Below are 17,796 nucleotides of genomic sequence, written 5' to 3'. Positions count from 1 at the left end.
TAAATCTATAATTCATTCATGAGATGATGTGTATATATATATAAGTGGAAATATCATGATTAAAATATTATAATTATGAAATTTAATTTATAATTACTTAGAAATATATATTATTAATTAAAAAATATGTATTATAATATACATATATATTTAAGTTTTATAATTCGTAAATGGAAAGAATGATATAGTTTGTAACTATGGGACTATGAAAAAAATGATATAGTATGATATATATATAAAAATATGATAATAATACAATAAAACTACATAATTAATATAAATATTTGTAAACATAAAAAATAAATAATGTTTAAGAAATATTATAAAAATGGCAATAGAAAATCATATTAAATAAATAATATTTAATTAGAAATATTAACATATTATAAAAACGACAATAAAAAAAATTTACATATAATTTAATATTAAGACGTTATCTTTTAATAATTTAACATATAACATCATAAATATATTCTTTATTTATTCCAACCAATAAATAATTTTAATTTAATATATCATACAATAAAACTTATCGAAAAATTTAATAGTTTAATATTTTAAAATATTTATAAAAACATTTTGCATATACCTTTCAGAGATTTCTTGAGTTTTAATTAAATCGTTATTTATCTTAATGAGGATCTGAGTGAATTCTATGCGACTTCTCTCCCACTTTTAAGTTCTTTTAATATTTCTACAAAAGAAAATAGAAGCTAGCATTAGTTATATAGTTCATAGTCATAAGACATAAAATATGGAATATGAATTTATAGTGGGGGAACTCATAATAAGAATCGCGAAGCGACGATTATTCAGACCTGCTAAAAACAATTGTGAAGTGTTTTTAAGTTGTTTATTTCACTTTACTAATAATTTTATCGATATTATTTTGTTCATAACAAAGTAAATAAAAAATAAATAATTAAATTTAAAATATTTTTTATCATTTTTTATTTTATATTGAAAAGATTTGCATATTAATTACTGAAATCATTAATATTGAAATCATTGTTTTTTATGAATACTTATATCACTAATATTAGATTGTTATTATATCTACAGTAAGTTTTTTTCATTATATTTATTATTTCTATAAGGAATAGTGCGAATAATATTAAAATAAAAAATTTTTAAATCACATCATATGTTTTTAAATCATATATGTAATTTTTATTAATATAATAATAATCAAATTATTTAATATTTTAAATTAATAAATAAAAAAATAAATCAAAATTATAATTAATATGATATATATTTTTGTATATTAAAATTGTATATTGTACATTATACATTATACATTATACATTATATATTATACATTATAGTATTATAAAATTAATAAAATTATTTATATTTACTTACTTATATTATTTTTTTTAGATATAAAATATATACATATAAATTATGTATATATATATATTTCTTTGGAAAAAAATAAAAGAATTTTAGAAATTTTATATTTTTCAGATAATTCTCTTCATTAATTTTATTCATTTTTATTAATTGAATCATTATGAAATTGTATAATAGGTTTCTGATTTTTTGATCAAAGATATAATTATAATCTTAAATAAGGTAAATAAATTGAATGTTTTAATTAAATTTAGTTTAATTAATTTGAATATTTTTTATCTTTTTCAAAATAGAATTTTAAATTTGTTTATAACATAAAAAATTTCATATTTTTTTTTGTTAAGCAAAAACTAGAATTATAATGTGTATATAATTTCAAATAAATTTAATAATAATTTATTTGTTATACAATAATAATGAAAAAGTTTATGATTAATGTTCTACGTTATTATGTGATTATTGTATTTGATAGTTTAACATAATTTATTTAAAATTAAAATAAATATCTTTTTAAATTGTGTATATGAAATCATGATGTTTAATAATATCTTTCTAATTGAAATATTAATTATTTTAATACATACTTTTATTTTTACATAAATATTAAAAATATGTGTTTCATAATGTTTTAATAAAGGAATCATATATTATCATAAATCAGAATTATGAAAAATATTAAAATCAAATATCAATCAAAATTAAAATTAGATAGAAGAAATTTTAAAATCATTTATTATAATAATAGAATGTAATAATAAAATTCCAAAATCTGATAAAAATAATATATTATTATAATAATATATTATAATATATTATAATATATATTTACATAATGACAATATATAGTAATACATATTAAAAATGAATAGTAGAATAGAATAGAAATGAATTTTTCTGTATATATGAAATATATGAATGAATTTCATGTTTTAATAATGTGAATTTTTCATATAAAATATTAGAATTTGAACATGATTAAACATATAGATATTATTATTTATTGACACTTAAATAAAAAAAGCAATTTAAAAATGATATTACATTTACAAATTGAAAATATATGAATATACCTTTTTTTAAGAAAGTTATTCTTTTTGAATATATTAAAATATAATATTTTGATAATTTAATAAAATAACTTTATTATAAATATACATATTTATAAAGTTATAACTTATAACTTATATATATTTATAACTTATAACTTATATTAAATAATTTAATAAAATTAATTTTATTAATTTTATTTTATATCGCTATATTCTCATTAATAGAAATTGATAGTATATTTTTTTATATCTTATTTTGAATGTATATTTATATTTCCGTAAGTAAATTTTTTGCATTTCGTGACAAATATTACTGGATTTATTTTTTTACAAAAACAATTTGGCCGAATTTTTAATTATTTGTCATCAGATATAAAAAATTTCAATTATTGGAAATCTTATGGTTATCTTTACAATCTTTATTTAATTTTTTAGTCAATTGAAAAATAAAATCTTTTTTCAATATATTTACATATTCTAACCTTATACAATATCCATATATTGATAATTAATAGTTAATGTAAAAATTTAAATTTAGTGAATAATTTTCTGAGATATTATTCTGTTCATAACTCTTTAGAAAGAAAATATGTTAGAAAATATTTTTTATGAAAAAAAAAAAAGTTTTTAAAATATAACAAATTTTACTCATTAAATCATAATTTAAAAAAATAATGAGCCAAAATGTGAAAATATAACTTTTATTTTTTTTTCCATTAATTAATGTTTTCTATTATTTTTTACAATTCGGTATTCTTTTGTGATTTTTTTTCTAATATAAATATGTATTATGTTCGTATTATTACATATCGTAAATAACGAATAGTGACATAAGAAATGAAATACGGTATTTACTTTTATATTTTCATTTTTTTTTATCTTGTATAGTATGAAAGTACATCGTGATTTTACTTGATAATTTGATAAGATATTTTTAGGATATTTAACTTAAAATTTATCATTCTGTCAATTTTTGTATAAAAAAATACGTATACTACAGAGAGATATAAATAAATATACTATGCAATATGTGAAAATATAAAGCTGATGGGTAAATTGAGATATATAAATTTATATTATTATATCAATAAAAAAATTAATATAATATTAATAAAATTTTATTAATTTTATATATTTTAAATATAGAATTTAAACTTCATCAAATTAATAGATAAATTTAGTGTTGAAAAAAACTTCTCATGAAAAGTGTTCTTAAATATTTAATTATATTTGTTTTTTATTTTTAATTGTTTTTTCACAAATTTATTATTAAAAATGTTCTTTTTCTTTTTCACACATTGTCACATAAGTCACATAAACGTTTAGTTTATAAATTGTGGTATAATGAACAATATTGTAATATTTTTTGTTCTTTATTTTCTTCTTTACATTCTTTATTGTTATTATTATTATATGTTTATATATTTTTTTTTAATAAAATGAAAATCTGTATTTAATGCAAACCTAAAAATTTAATGCATTATTTAAGATTAGACATACTAAAACTGCAAATCAAAATTGTACTATGTTATTTAAGTTATAAGGATGATATTTTTGATATATTTTTTGATCTTTTATTAAAATTTTGAATAAAATTTTAGATCTGTTTAAATAATTAATAAGTTTGATCAAAATAATAATAATCAACAATAATGAACATTGCAAATAATAATAATAATAAAAAATTATATTCTTTTTTACAAAAGAAAATTTTTTTAATTTTTCATAATACATATTTTTAAGAATATTAAAAACAATTTTTTAAAATATAATTTTTTTAATTTCTGATAATTAAATTTTATGAATGATAATTAAGTTTAATGAGGTAATTATGACATTTATTATTACATAGAAAATAAGAACATAAAAATTATAAAGAGCTTATAAATTATCTGAAAAATATGTTCACCTGTAATGTATATAATAAAATGAAATATAATAATAAGCTTGTCGTTCGAATTTTTAGCAAAAGAATTTCGCATTATACAATATAATAAAAATTATACAATAGTTTTTTTTTTAATAATTTAAATAATCTTTTTAATCATTTACAATGGATATTGATATAAATTGTTCAGAAAATTTGTTCTTTGTTTTATGAATATTGCGACATTTATAATTATAATTTTTCGATAAAAATAATTTATATTTCAAGAAAACTATATTATTCATTTTGAATTGTATTAAAAAGTTATTAGATATCTTTATTAATTATTTATTACAAGTATTATAATTGTTATTGTACGTAATTTATTTTATAAACTAATGCTTTAATATAAACAAAATAAATAAATTAAAACAATGATTTATAACTTGTTTATATTAAAATGCAATAACTTACGCATATGCATGTTTATTTATCTTCATATTACATTTTGATAGCAATGCATATAGCAGTATTTCTTTGTGACATTGATAAGCAACAAATACTACATCATAAATGAATATATAATAATAATAGTAATTTTTAAAAAAAGCTTGAAATAGTTTTAGTTAAAATTTAATTTTTCTTGATTCTAAAAAAAAAAGATTTTCGTATAAATTAATTAAATTTATTACAAATAATTGTAACTTTTTAAAAATCTTTTTTAATATTGAAAATTTTATATATTTCATTTAAATTCTATTATTACAATAATTATTAATATTTTAATTATTAATATTTTAAATTATGGATTTAATGTAATATATTTATATATATATAAACTATTTTATTTTTAAATAAGAGAAGAGTATTTTATAATTTTATAATTTAATGACGGAAATTATAATTCTATTATTACAATAATTATTAATATTTTAATTATTAATATTTTAAATTATGGATTTAATGTAATATATTTATATATATATATAAACTATTTTATTTTTAAATAAGAGAAGAGTATTTTATAATTTTATAATTTAATGACGGAAATTATAAAAAAAATTAGTATTACCATTGCTTCAAAGATATGAAAAATTTTACAAAATATATTAAATCAAATATTTAGAACATTTTTTTAATAACTTTAATTCTTCGTGAGATATTTGATTTAATTAAATGAAATACTTGGTATAATTAAATATATCGATCTTAGCTTTCTTGAATTTCTATATTAACTTTATATAAATCAAGAGAATTTATATAAATCAAAGAACTTTATATTTTAATTAGTTTTTTTGTAATTCCGATCATTACTTCATTTTATTAGCATTTTTTTATCTAACGTAATTTGAAAATTACTTACAAATAAATTGCGAATATTTATGCATTTATAAAATTATAAAATTTGAATATATAAAAACTTGTATAAAATATTTAAAAAATATAAAATATTCAATTATGATTTATTTTATTATTCAAATTATAATTATGTTTATTATTGAATATTAATTTAAAAAATTTGTTTTATTTCTTAAATATTATAATTGATTATTTTAAATATGTTTATAATAATTTATATTTTATATAAAAATTTATAGTTTTTAAATTAATAAATAAATTTTTATCTTAAAAGAAATATAAAAATATAAATAATTAGATTAGGAATTCAATTTATTAATGGACATTCATTAATTTATTATATAAATGATGTCAAAGAATAAATAAAAACTAAATATTATATATGTATAATATGTATATACATATTTATTATATTTTATTTGTAATAATTTATGATATAATAATATTTATGTCTAATAATAAATTTTTTATTTTTTCATAGTTAAAAATTATTATAAAATAATGTATAATGTATACAAATATATTATAAAATATTATACAATAATTACGAAAAAAATTAAATATTTATAATAGTTAAACAATTATAATATTTTTAAATTCATCAGTTATCGAACTTTATCATACTTTCATGCGCTTTTTTCTCAAATGAATTTTTTTTGGATTCTCAAAAAATTATCATATAAATTTAATCCTTTCCTTTAAAAAAAAAAAGGTTCTCTTTTTAACAAAAAACAATTAACGAATTTCTTTAATTAACAATTAATATCTCATATAATTTCTTATATTTTTTACATTTCTTAAATAAATAAATATTACGTTATTTCATAATTATTAGAATTAAAATATATATATATATATATATATATATATATTTATAAATATATTAAATATATATACAAATAGTATACAATAGTAGATGTATATATATACACATGTATGTGTAGATATTAAATGCAGATTATTATTTGTAAAATAAATTCATCATTTTTATTTTTACTAGAAAGTTAAGATTTGTACAATGATTATTTTCATTTTCTATATTTATGGCATGCAAAAATTATTTTTTCTTCTATAATTAATATAACTATATATTATATATATTATATATTACTATATATTATTATATATCTTATTAATACTAATTTATTTTGATTTTCTTTTTCAGATTAATGATTCATCAGTTCAGAGCAAGAGAGAGAATATTAAACAAAAAATTATTTGAACAAATATATACAATTTCTCATGCAATGGCTAAAAAATGAATGGCTAGAATGATTCAAAAGAAAATCTTTCTGATCAAGAGCTATAAAAAACTATTGCAATATAATGCTGAAGAATTAAAATAATTGGAAAATTAATTTGCGGTAAAAGAGCTATATAAAATTGATGAATTAATAAAAAAATTAAAATAAAACTATTTGCGATATAGCAAAAGTATAAAGTTGGAGAATTAATTAGAAAGTTAAAATAGAACCATATGATAAATTATTAAAATTAATATATAATATATAATATATATCATATGTCATATATAATATATAATATATATATATATATATTTTGATAAAAAAAAATAAATAATTGCTTAAATAATATTTCACATATTGTATTTATATCCCAAAAATATTTTTGAATTAAATTATCTAATGCTATAATTTTTAAAATTGTTAAAATAACTTTTGCTATGGCATTCATTTATAAGATTTATTTTATATGTATTATTTTATATATATTTTATACAATTTGATATCTATTATGATTACAAATTTTATTTTTGCGCGAAAGACATCAAGATTTGATCTGTTTTTACAATATATTATTTTTAATATTTTTATTATTTTAATATAATATTTGGTAAATTTAACATAGTAGATATAAAATAAATAAAATTTAATAACTAATAATTTATTAAGAATTAAGATTTTAAATCAAATTTAACATCAATTTTAACATCAAAACTTTAGTCATTGAAATCAAGAAAACAGCATTATAAATCAAAAAAATTTTTCAAAATTCAAAATTCATTCATTAATGGATGACACTTATATAGATAGATATATATATAAAAATCCAAGACCATACATTTTCATAAACTAGAATATTAGAAAATATATAGAAGATATATAGAAGATAATTTACATTTTTCAAATTATTATGATTTTTAGGCTACAAAATGCATCATAAGTGCAAATTTTTTGGCCTATTATGAAAAAAGATACCCACAAATGGTATAAATCTTGTCTTAACTCTCAAAAAAATAAGATGATAATGTACTACAATCTTTCAATAAAACAGTTCATGTGCAAAGGGAAAAATTCATATATATATATATATATATATATATATATATATATATAAAAATTCATATATTATATATGAAAGATTGTAGTACATTATCATCTTATTTTTTTAAGAGTTAAGACAAGATTTATACCATTTGTGGGTATCTTTTTTTATAATAGGCCAAAAAATTTGCATTTATGATGCATTTTGTAGCCTAAAAATCATAATAATATATATATATATAAATCAAAATAACTTTGTTAAATGTCATTTCAACTATTATAAATTTTGATTATTTAAAGCCATTTTATTCAAAGCACATTCACAGAAATAATTGCAAACACAATAATAAAATAAAATACAGGATTCAATGTTTTGATTGTGCCAATATCCATCATCGCTGATCATGAAGTTCAAATCAAAATTATTTAATTATGTGAAATATTGGGAGTAAAAAAATATAGAAAAAATTAAAATTTTTAATATTCAAAGATCTATATAATTTATGCATGTCTTCATAAAAGACATTATTAAATTGCCTATAAATTTTTCATAAAAAATCAATTTTATAAAAAGATTATAAAAAATCTAATAAAATATTTATTATTTTAGTTAAACAAAACAAAGAAAGGTTGATTAATAAATTGAGTCAACATCAACATAATATCATTACTAAACCAATACACAAGAAAATTACTAAAAAAATAATGAAATATCTTTTTCGTATTAGAGGAAAATTTCTATAATGACAATACAGAATGAAAAAAAGACGAGATTTATTTAGACGATCATCTCAAGAAAACAGGTAGAAAAGATATTTCAAATAATTGTTAAAATTATTAAAATAATTATATTTAATGAAAAAAATGTATTTTTGAAAATATTTTTGATTTATTTAATTATTAAATATCTCTTTAAAAATTCTTTCAATTTTTATCGATCAAACTTATCAATATTATTGATAAAATATAGTTAAACAGAAACAATGTGTTTTTCATCTGATAATCTATTGTTTCGATGATTAATGTTATATATTTTAAATGCTTTTTATTATATAGCATTTCGATATATCAGATATATCGAAAGAATTTTTTTGACATCAAGGATTTTACATTTTATTTTAATTTATTTACATATTTTAATTCTCTTTAATTGATATTTGATGTAAGAATGAAATTTCACTGATCTGATCTGATGTAATTAATCTTTTTCTTTTTTTTTTTATTTTGCTGTTACTTTTATATATATTTTATATATAATATTTTGTTTCATTGATGACCAGGATCATGTCTAAAGTTACAATATAAAGAGTGTGCCAAAATTAACGCAAGATTTGAATTTGCTGCCATTTTTGCATTAAGTTGTTGGCCCTGAAAAAAGAACAGTTTGACAGCTGAGAGTTTTGTTAGTAAAAATGGAGCGTTATACGATACAACAACGTGGAATGGATTATTAATCATCAAAAAATAAATGCTGGTTTTTCGAGCAAAATAATCCTAAGCGATGAAGCACATTTTCACCTCGATGGCTTTGTTAATCGTCAAAATTGCCGTGTTTGGGGTTCGGAGAACCCACGTGTGATTAGCGAAAAACAAATGTATCCAACGTGTCATTGTTTAGTGTGGATTTTGAGCAGGAGGCATCATCGGATCATATTTTTTTGAGAATGAGACTGTCAAGCAGTAACTGTTAATGCTGTGCTCGATATCGCGACATGATAATACAGTTCTTTCTGTCGAAATTGGATGATATTGATATGGCCAATATGTGGTTTCAATAAGACGATGCCACATGCCATACAGTCAATGAAATTCAATTACTGCATTTCCTGATCGTGTACTCTCTCATTTCGATGATCAGAATTGGTGATCATCGAAATGATGAATGATCATAATCCCCTAGATTATGTGATTTAACATCATTAGATTTCTTTATGGGATTATTTGAAGTCAAAGGTCTATGTCAACAATTCCACAACCATACGTGCATTACAAGAGGAAATTAAACGCTGCATCAATGAAATTCAGCCACAATTATGCAGAAAGATGAAAAATTTTGACGAAAGGGTGCGTATGTACAAGCAAAGCCGTGGAGGCCATTTGCCGGATGTGTTATTCCATAAATAACCTTATCCTATGCACTTTATGATTCACTTAAAAAATAAATATCTAAAAACTAAAAACTCTCTTTTATATTCAATTCAAATCTTGGTTAATTTTGGAACACCCTTTATTTAATAATAAAGATATCAAAGAACGTTATATATTTTTTATTTTGTTTTCTATTCTGATCGATTTATCAAATATTTTGAAAATCTTTCAAAAATTATAATATAATTAAGATTAGCAATCATATTGAAGAAGTGTGATTTATAAAGCGATTATAGTGAGTATCGCGAATATTCATTTTGTTATATTTAAAAAACTTTCAATCAAATGTCAATTTTTATATAAACAAACATATTGTTCTCTTCTTTTATAATACGTGATTATTTGATAAGCAATCATCAATTTTTTATTTGTTGCTTACTATTTTGCAGTTAATAATATTTCGATGTATTCGAATATTTTAATTTTGAGTGAAATAATAATTGTTTGAACCGAGTCAAAAAATATTAACTTGAAAATAGCTCAAATATTCCAACCTTCATAAAATTTAGAATTAATTATAGATAAATTTTCAATTTATATTTAATTTTGGAAAATTTATAGAATTTATAAAATTTATAAGATTCAGCTTATCATACAATTATACTGAAAACTATTTTTGAATTAAGGATTTCTAGAATACTAATAAAAATTTATGTTTTTAAAACTTTTAGTTTCTTCTGTGTTCAACAGGCAAAAATTTATTATGAATTGAATTTTTCCAAAGAGCAATAAGAAAGCAAATTTTTTTAATCTGGAAAAAGATCTTAAATCTTTATAAGTCTCCAGTTATTCTCACCAAGAATGTGTTGCAGACATGAAAGAGGTATTAAAGCATTCAATTGATTATTTTAAAAAATATTTTTCGAATAAATATTAGAGTTAAAGAAAAATACAATATAAAATAATTTGAAAATTTTTGAATTAGCTATTATTTTTAAATATATCTCTAATTTTCAAATTAATACTCGTTAATATTCAAATTAATTATTGTATTTTGAATATTTATATTATATATATTTATATTATGAAATATTAGTCTAATTAATACATATAAAAAATATATATAATAAATATAATATAATATAATTTAATGTTTTTTACATATTTAGTTAATAAATTTATATATTAGAAGTAATATTAAAAAATAATCTTCATTTCGTCTTTAAGTAACAAGTATTTCCAACAAGTTTTTCGATAATAATGCTAGAAAACCTGAGATTTTTTTCATTAATAAAATCTTATAATGATTTAATTTCATTAATTTTTAATTTTATATCTATATTAATTAATATAGTTTTTTCATATATGTATTCTTTTTTTTTTTCCTTTATTATTTGATAGAAGAAAATTTCAGCTAAATCTTGCTAATCAGTAAAAGTTTGACTATGTGATTACGTCTTTAAATGCAAAAATTTATAATAAAGAAATAACTATCACAAAAATTAATAGTATAAATAATATTAATTGAATTTTGAAATAAAATTAACAATTAACACAGAACGATAATGGTACTGGCTGAAAGAATAATGTCTTTAGATCTATGCTGATTGAAAGTAAATAGCAAAAAGATTCTAGCTAAAAGATTCTAGCTATCAATTGATCTCTCTGGATGTAAATAAAAATAATGAATCTTTAACCCGGATATTTCTGTTTTTTCAGAGGGAAAATTTCTGGAATATTTGCTTTAAGGAAAACAGTATGATTGACACAATGGAAAATCTGCTGATAATGTTGGAATTATGAATATATATTAATTAATTATATATGAATTATATTTATCATCAACTGCAACGAATTCCTCATACAATAATAAAAAAATATCAGTTCAAATATTAGAATGAAGTAAATGGATGAAGCGAGAAATATGTTCAAGAAAATGATCAAATATTCTATTTTTAAGAAGATAGCAGAAAATTGCATTGGAGATCTGCGGAAACACTTTTCAAATTTTTTTTTAAAAAATTCTTTGTGCAATCCAAGCAGAATTGGAAGAAAATACTTCTACTATGAAAAGAAAAATAATTTTCTCTTTGGTACGAAAATCTCAAAGAAATTGCAATTAAATACTAAAATAAAATCACAAAAAAAAATTTATTATTTTTAAAAGAAAGATCTTCTCCACATATTTTGATGGAATCTTGGCAAAAATTAGAATTAGAAACTCCAAAAGAAAGTAGGATTAAACAGAAGATTCTATCAAGATTTATCAATAACCCAATTATCTATTAAGCTTATCAGAATGTTATATTGAAAAAAATTTAACGTTCTAAAAAACTAAAAGAATGTTAGGAAAATAAGGAACACATTATTTACAAAAAATACAAAATCTCTTAAGATCGCTGAAGATCTTCGAAATATATAACTATACAAATAAATAATATTAATTTATTAGTTCTATAAAAGATATAAAAACCTTTGAGATCGCAAAGAATCTGTGAAATCGAAAAAAGATCAAGATAGGTGATAAGATTAAATGTACAGGTAAATACTAATTTATTAGTATTATTTATTTATGATTTATTATAGTATATATATTATAGTATTTATTATTTTTATTTAACACATGATATAACTTGATATAACTTGTGTTCTTACGAAAAATTATAAATATGACAATAAATATCCGCTATAGTTAGAAAATAGTTTATTTCTAGAAATAAATTAAATAAATGTAATCTAATCTAGAAAATCTTTTAATTCAAAATTTTTATATTGTTCATTAGATGCTCAACTTAGATCTTATTTCAAAAGAATATAGAATTTCAAAAATTGAACAACGAATCTCCGAGGGATTATGGCAATTTTTATTATTAAAAATCACTATATACAAGATATCCAAATCAAGAATTTTTAATGGCAATGAATGATACATTGACATTTATATTATAACGCTCTTGAAGTGAATAAATTTGAATATCTAAACTTGAAAAAATTTTTTTATCAATTATTCGCGTTTGGAAAAAATATTATTGAGCAATTTTAATGAAAATTAAAAAAATAAGAATTAAATTTTGCATGAGGAGGCAAATATTCTGGTTCAAAAAAATAATCAGGATTTTTTTTAAAAATAAAAAGTTATTTATATAAATATTTTAAACAGATAATCGATCTTAATTAATATAATAAAATAAAATAATGAATTTAAATTAATCAAATATTCTTAATGAATTATTTTGAAGTTATCATATCATCTTAAATATATATAAATATATAGGCATTGAAATGATTGACATATCAAAAGCTAACAATAGAGGCCTGGGGCTTTGATGCTCGGAGATTAAATAAATGAAATAGATTAAAAATTCAAGAGAATTTCAAAATCATTAGAGACCTGAATCTTGATGCTTGAAGATTAAATAAATAAAATACATTAAAAATTCAAAAAAATTTCAAGATCATTAAAGGCCAGGGCCTTGATGCTCGGAGATTAAATAAATGAAACGAATAAAAGTAGAAAATTTCAAAACCATTTTCTAGAATGTTATGATTTTTAGATAGATTTCAGTAGCGTGAAAAAATGCAAAAATTATTCTAGTCTTAAAACTGATAAGAATTTAAATAATCTTTCAACATTTTATCTTATTAGTACACAAATAATCCTCAAAAAAGTTGAAAGAAGCTTAATTGAAAAAGAAATCAAATATCGGTTCATTAATCATATCAATTAATTTTATTTTAAGAGAGAAAGAATTATAGTCAAAACCGTGATGGAAGTCACGAAATTTGTGCACAAATTAAATTAAAAAAGAAATGTCTAATTAGCATCCTATATTTCAAGAATTTGATATTCTATTGGATCAATCATTGGAACAATCATTCTAAGCAAATTATAAAACAGGATATTAGCATTTAGATTGTTTATGAAGTGTTAGAAAATTATTTTAGGAATAAAAATATTATTATTTATTGTCTTGACAAGATCTTACAACGACAAATTTATGTGATTATCCTTAGGACTGTCATTGGCCTATTTCTATGCAATCCCATATCTCATAAAATAATTAAATCCATTCATAATATTTTCGCTTTATAGCAAAGCAATAGATTACAGTTAATAAAAAATTCTTTTCTTTGAAAAAACAAAGAAAATATCAATGATTTAATTAAACTTGGTTTAAACCTTTGGAGACTAAAATTGGCTTTTAGTAAAACTTCCTGTTAAAAAAATGATTCTATAAAAAATTATTATTAATATAAATAATTGAATTCGGCTTAAGCTTTTGGAGATTGAAATTGGCTATTAGCAAAATAGAAACGACTTCTTGTTAAAAAAATGATTCTAAAAAAAATTATTATTAATAAAATTAAATTCGATTATTTAAAAAGCTGTTAATCTTTTGATTTTGAATAATATCTGATGCGGGATACTCATCTGTAGAGAACAGTATTTGTAGACGCCATTTCATATGCTGGCATTATACGCTTCCTGTTAAAAATTTTTCTAATAAAATCTAATTTAAATAAAATACATCCATTATAAATAAATATATAAATAAATATAGATATGGAAAAAACTGACATCAGAAAATAGATTTGAATATTTTGAAATTATTGGAGAATCTAGATTATTATAATTAAAACGCTGGATGATTGATATATTTCATTTCTAAATATTCTAAAACTTAGATATTTCGAAAAATACATATAAGGCGAATAATCCTCCTTTTAACAAAGATAGATTTTCATAAAGAAAAATCTTATTTCGAAGATCGAACAAGTATTTTATTTCATTTATTTCGTACTTAAAGTTTGAATTCTTTCTTAGCTCTCTATTTTTTTTTTCATGTTGCATTACGAGTCTGATTATAGTATTATTGCAATCATTGTTTCCAGTGATCACCTAGGCTTGATGTCTTACGGATGCATTAAACTCACAGAAAGTAAATAAAACTCCTTTGAGAAGTAACTTATATTTTATAAAATCAGCGAGATTATTTATAAAAATAATGAAATACATCTTCGATCAATTTATCTGATGCAATGCTCTCAATAAATTACATTAACAGCAAGAAAGGCAAATATTTGATATGTATTGAAAAGAGATTTTTCTTTTTTGTTACGATTTGTTTTTCGTACGTGTTTCAAAACTTTATAAGACAAAATTGTTATTTATTTTACAAAAACCAAGAAAACAAAAGAAATAAACAATGAATATGTTTAAACATAAGTTTAAGTTTAAATTAAGTAATTATATACATTATATAAATACATTATATAAATTATATACATTATGTAATAATAATAATTATATACATTATATAAACATAATCTATATTTATAAATAGAATCTAAAAAAAAAATAAATATATAATTAAATATTAATAATCTATAAATATTACTGATTATACATTAAAAATTATATGGCTATTATTATGTTATATATTGCATACATATATATATTATATTTACAAAACAAAAATCTATGGTGTGATAAATGTAAATAATGTAAAACCACTCTAAATAATAAAACCAATCAAATAATTAATTTTTCTGCGACAAAATTCCACAAGAAGAGAATATGTGAATATCACATTATTTTCATTGCTAGATTAGAGGAAGCATTATGGAATAATAATGCAATGTTTCTTTCTGAAAGTTTAGATCTATTATTTTTATCGAAATTTTTAAAATAAATGCAATTTAAATTTTGTAATTTTATATTTCTTGTCTTAAATTTTTATTGTTTTTAGTAATTTGTAGCTTTTAAAGAATAGAATAATACGAATTATTATCTCAAGAGATAATTTTAATATTTTTATATTAATTTAATTTAAAAAATAATTTAAAATTTATAATACATAAAAAATAATATATATTAAGTTTCAAACTTATATATAAATTGAATACAACTAATATGAATATGATTAATTCAAAAGGAATTCAAAAAAAGAAAAAGAAATTAAATTTTCAACTTTTTATAAATAAAAAGTATAAAAAAGATAAAAACAAGAATTTACCTATTATTGAACATAATAATAGTTTTCACTTAATTTAATATTTTATTGGAATGTGTTAAAATAGCATGGTTTTGGTGCAAACATAGTAAAAAATATGTTATGAAAAAAGCAAAAATAATAGGCATTATCAATAAATTTATTATATTAAGAAGAATAAAAATAGTATAAAATAAATTTGTTTCATTAATATTAATATCAAATATTAATAATAATTTCTAATATTAATATCAAATACTGATGTATCAGATATTAAAGTATTATATATTTTGATATGATATATCAATAAAGATGAAATATAGACATATTTATTTCATCTGATCTGATCAGGGTTCAAAATGGCACTGTAGAAAATTTATAAAAGTGTATATAGCCTATATTATAAGAATGCAATTTATCATCAGAATATGTATGGATAATATACACGTGATATTGAAAAGATAAAATTCATTGATTTCTCGCTTAATGCAAACTAATGAGAAAATTTCTATTTTCCCATGTATTTGTTATTCATTATGCATTTATACATCATGTAAGCAATAATTTTATATTGAATTATTAATGAGTTAATCAATTTATATATTTTTTATAAAGTTCAAAAAAATAAACAATTAGAAAATAGTAAAAAAAAATATTATTTTATTTAAGAAATAAAATAAAATAAATTTATTCATGATGCGATTATTGGAATTGTTAAAATGTGTGAAAATATATGTGATAATGGACTGTAATATGATAATTTGCAGATGATCTATATAAAATTGATGTTAATAATAAAAAATAAAGAAAATTTATTTAGCTATACATTTATTTTAACTATAGAATTTATAATTATCAATATTATCAATATTTATAATTATCGAAGCTTTAAAAATAAAATAAATTAAAAATTTTTATATTCATTGTAAAATAAAATAAATAAAAATAAAATAAATTAAAAATTTTTATATTCATTGTAGTTTTAACAATAGAAATAGTTTTGAAAACAAATAAATATAGATATGATAGATTTAGTCAAATACTTTATTATTAAATAAATATAAAATAAAATTTTATAAATTTTTAATATTTTTAATAAAATGAATGAATATATAACAGATGTTGCCATTTTATTTTTTTGAAAATGAAAAGCAGGAATTATTAGAATTAAATTTAAAAAATTTTTTGAATAAAATTAGTACAATTAAGAATCTTGAAGAAGAATTGATTTTCAAAAATATTGTTAATTTAATAATTTTATGTTTAACATTATCACATTTTAATACAAATATGGAAAAATATTTTTCAACTATAATGCAAATAAAAATAAAACATAAATATAGCTTAAAAACAAAAATGATAAATGCAATTAAAATTTTAAAGACAAAAAAAAATTATACATGTAAAAATATATTAGAATTATATAATCAATTCTAATATATTTTTCAAATTTGTAAAATTTGCTTAAATTCATTTAAGAATAAAAAAAAATTTGTGAAATAGACAAAAATATGTTAGAATTCATTATTTAATTCTAACATATTTTTGTTTATTTCTTTAACATATATATCATCGTACATTTTTTTAATAAATATTTTTATATTATTTAAATATTATTTAATTTCTTTATTATTATTATTATTTAATATATTTGGTAAATATTTGTATATATTTTTATTTATTTATAAAAAGATATATTTTTAATATGAATTTAAATTATTTAGAGACATTTTATTTCATGTAATCTTAACGAAATTTTATACAATTCTCAAATCACAAGACAAGTATTACTTATTATG

General features: G+C 18.2%; 1 long non-coding RNA gene across 3 annotated transcripts; it reads left to right on the top strand.

The window, feature by feature from the left end:
• The first annotated feature begins 706 nt into the window (after nucleotides 1-706).
• On the top strand, nucleotides 707-15,046 carry LOC102655020. Of its 3 annotated transcripts, none has more exons than XR_003306022.1 (7): nucleotides 708-1,061; nucleotides 6,797-6,995; nucleotides 8,527-8,719; nucleotides 9,197-10,299; nucleotides 10,736-10,887; nucleotides 11,724-12,545; nucleotides 12,788-15,046. It is a non-coding gene; the product is annotated as an uncharacterized LOC102655020 (long non-coding RNA). The 3 variants fall into 3 exon arrangements; XR_003306020.1 differs by having other exon boundaries at nucleotides 711-1,061; nucleotides 9,197-9,980; XR_003306021.1 differs by lacking the exon at nucleotides 9,197-10,299 and having other exon boundaries at nucleotides 707-1,061.
• The last annotated feature ends 2,750 nt before the right edge of the window (nucleotides 15,047-17,796 follow it).

Source organism: Apis mellifera, linkage group LG14 (genome assembly GCF_003254395.2).
Source record: "Apis mellifera strain DH4 linkage group LG14, Amel_HAv3.1, whole genome shotgun sequence".
Taxonomy (NCBI): domain Eukaryota; kingdom Metazoa; phylum Arthropoda; class Insecta; order Hymenoptera; family Apidae; genus Apis; species Apis mellifera.
Note: the sequence above shows the minus strand (reverse complement) of the source record. Positions and strands in the feature narration are given on the sequence as shown.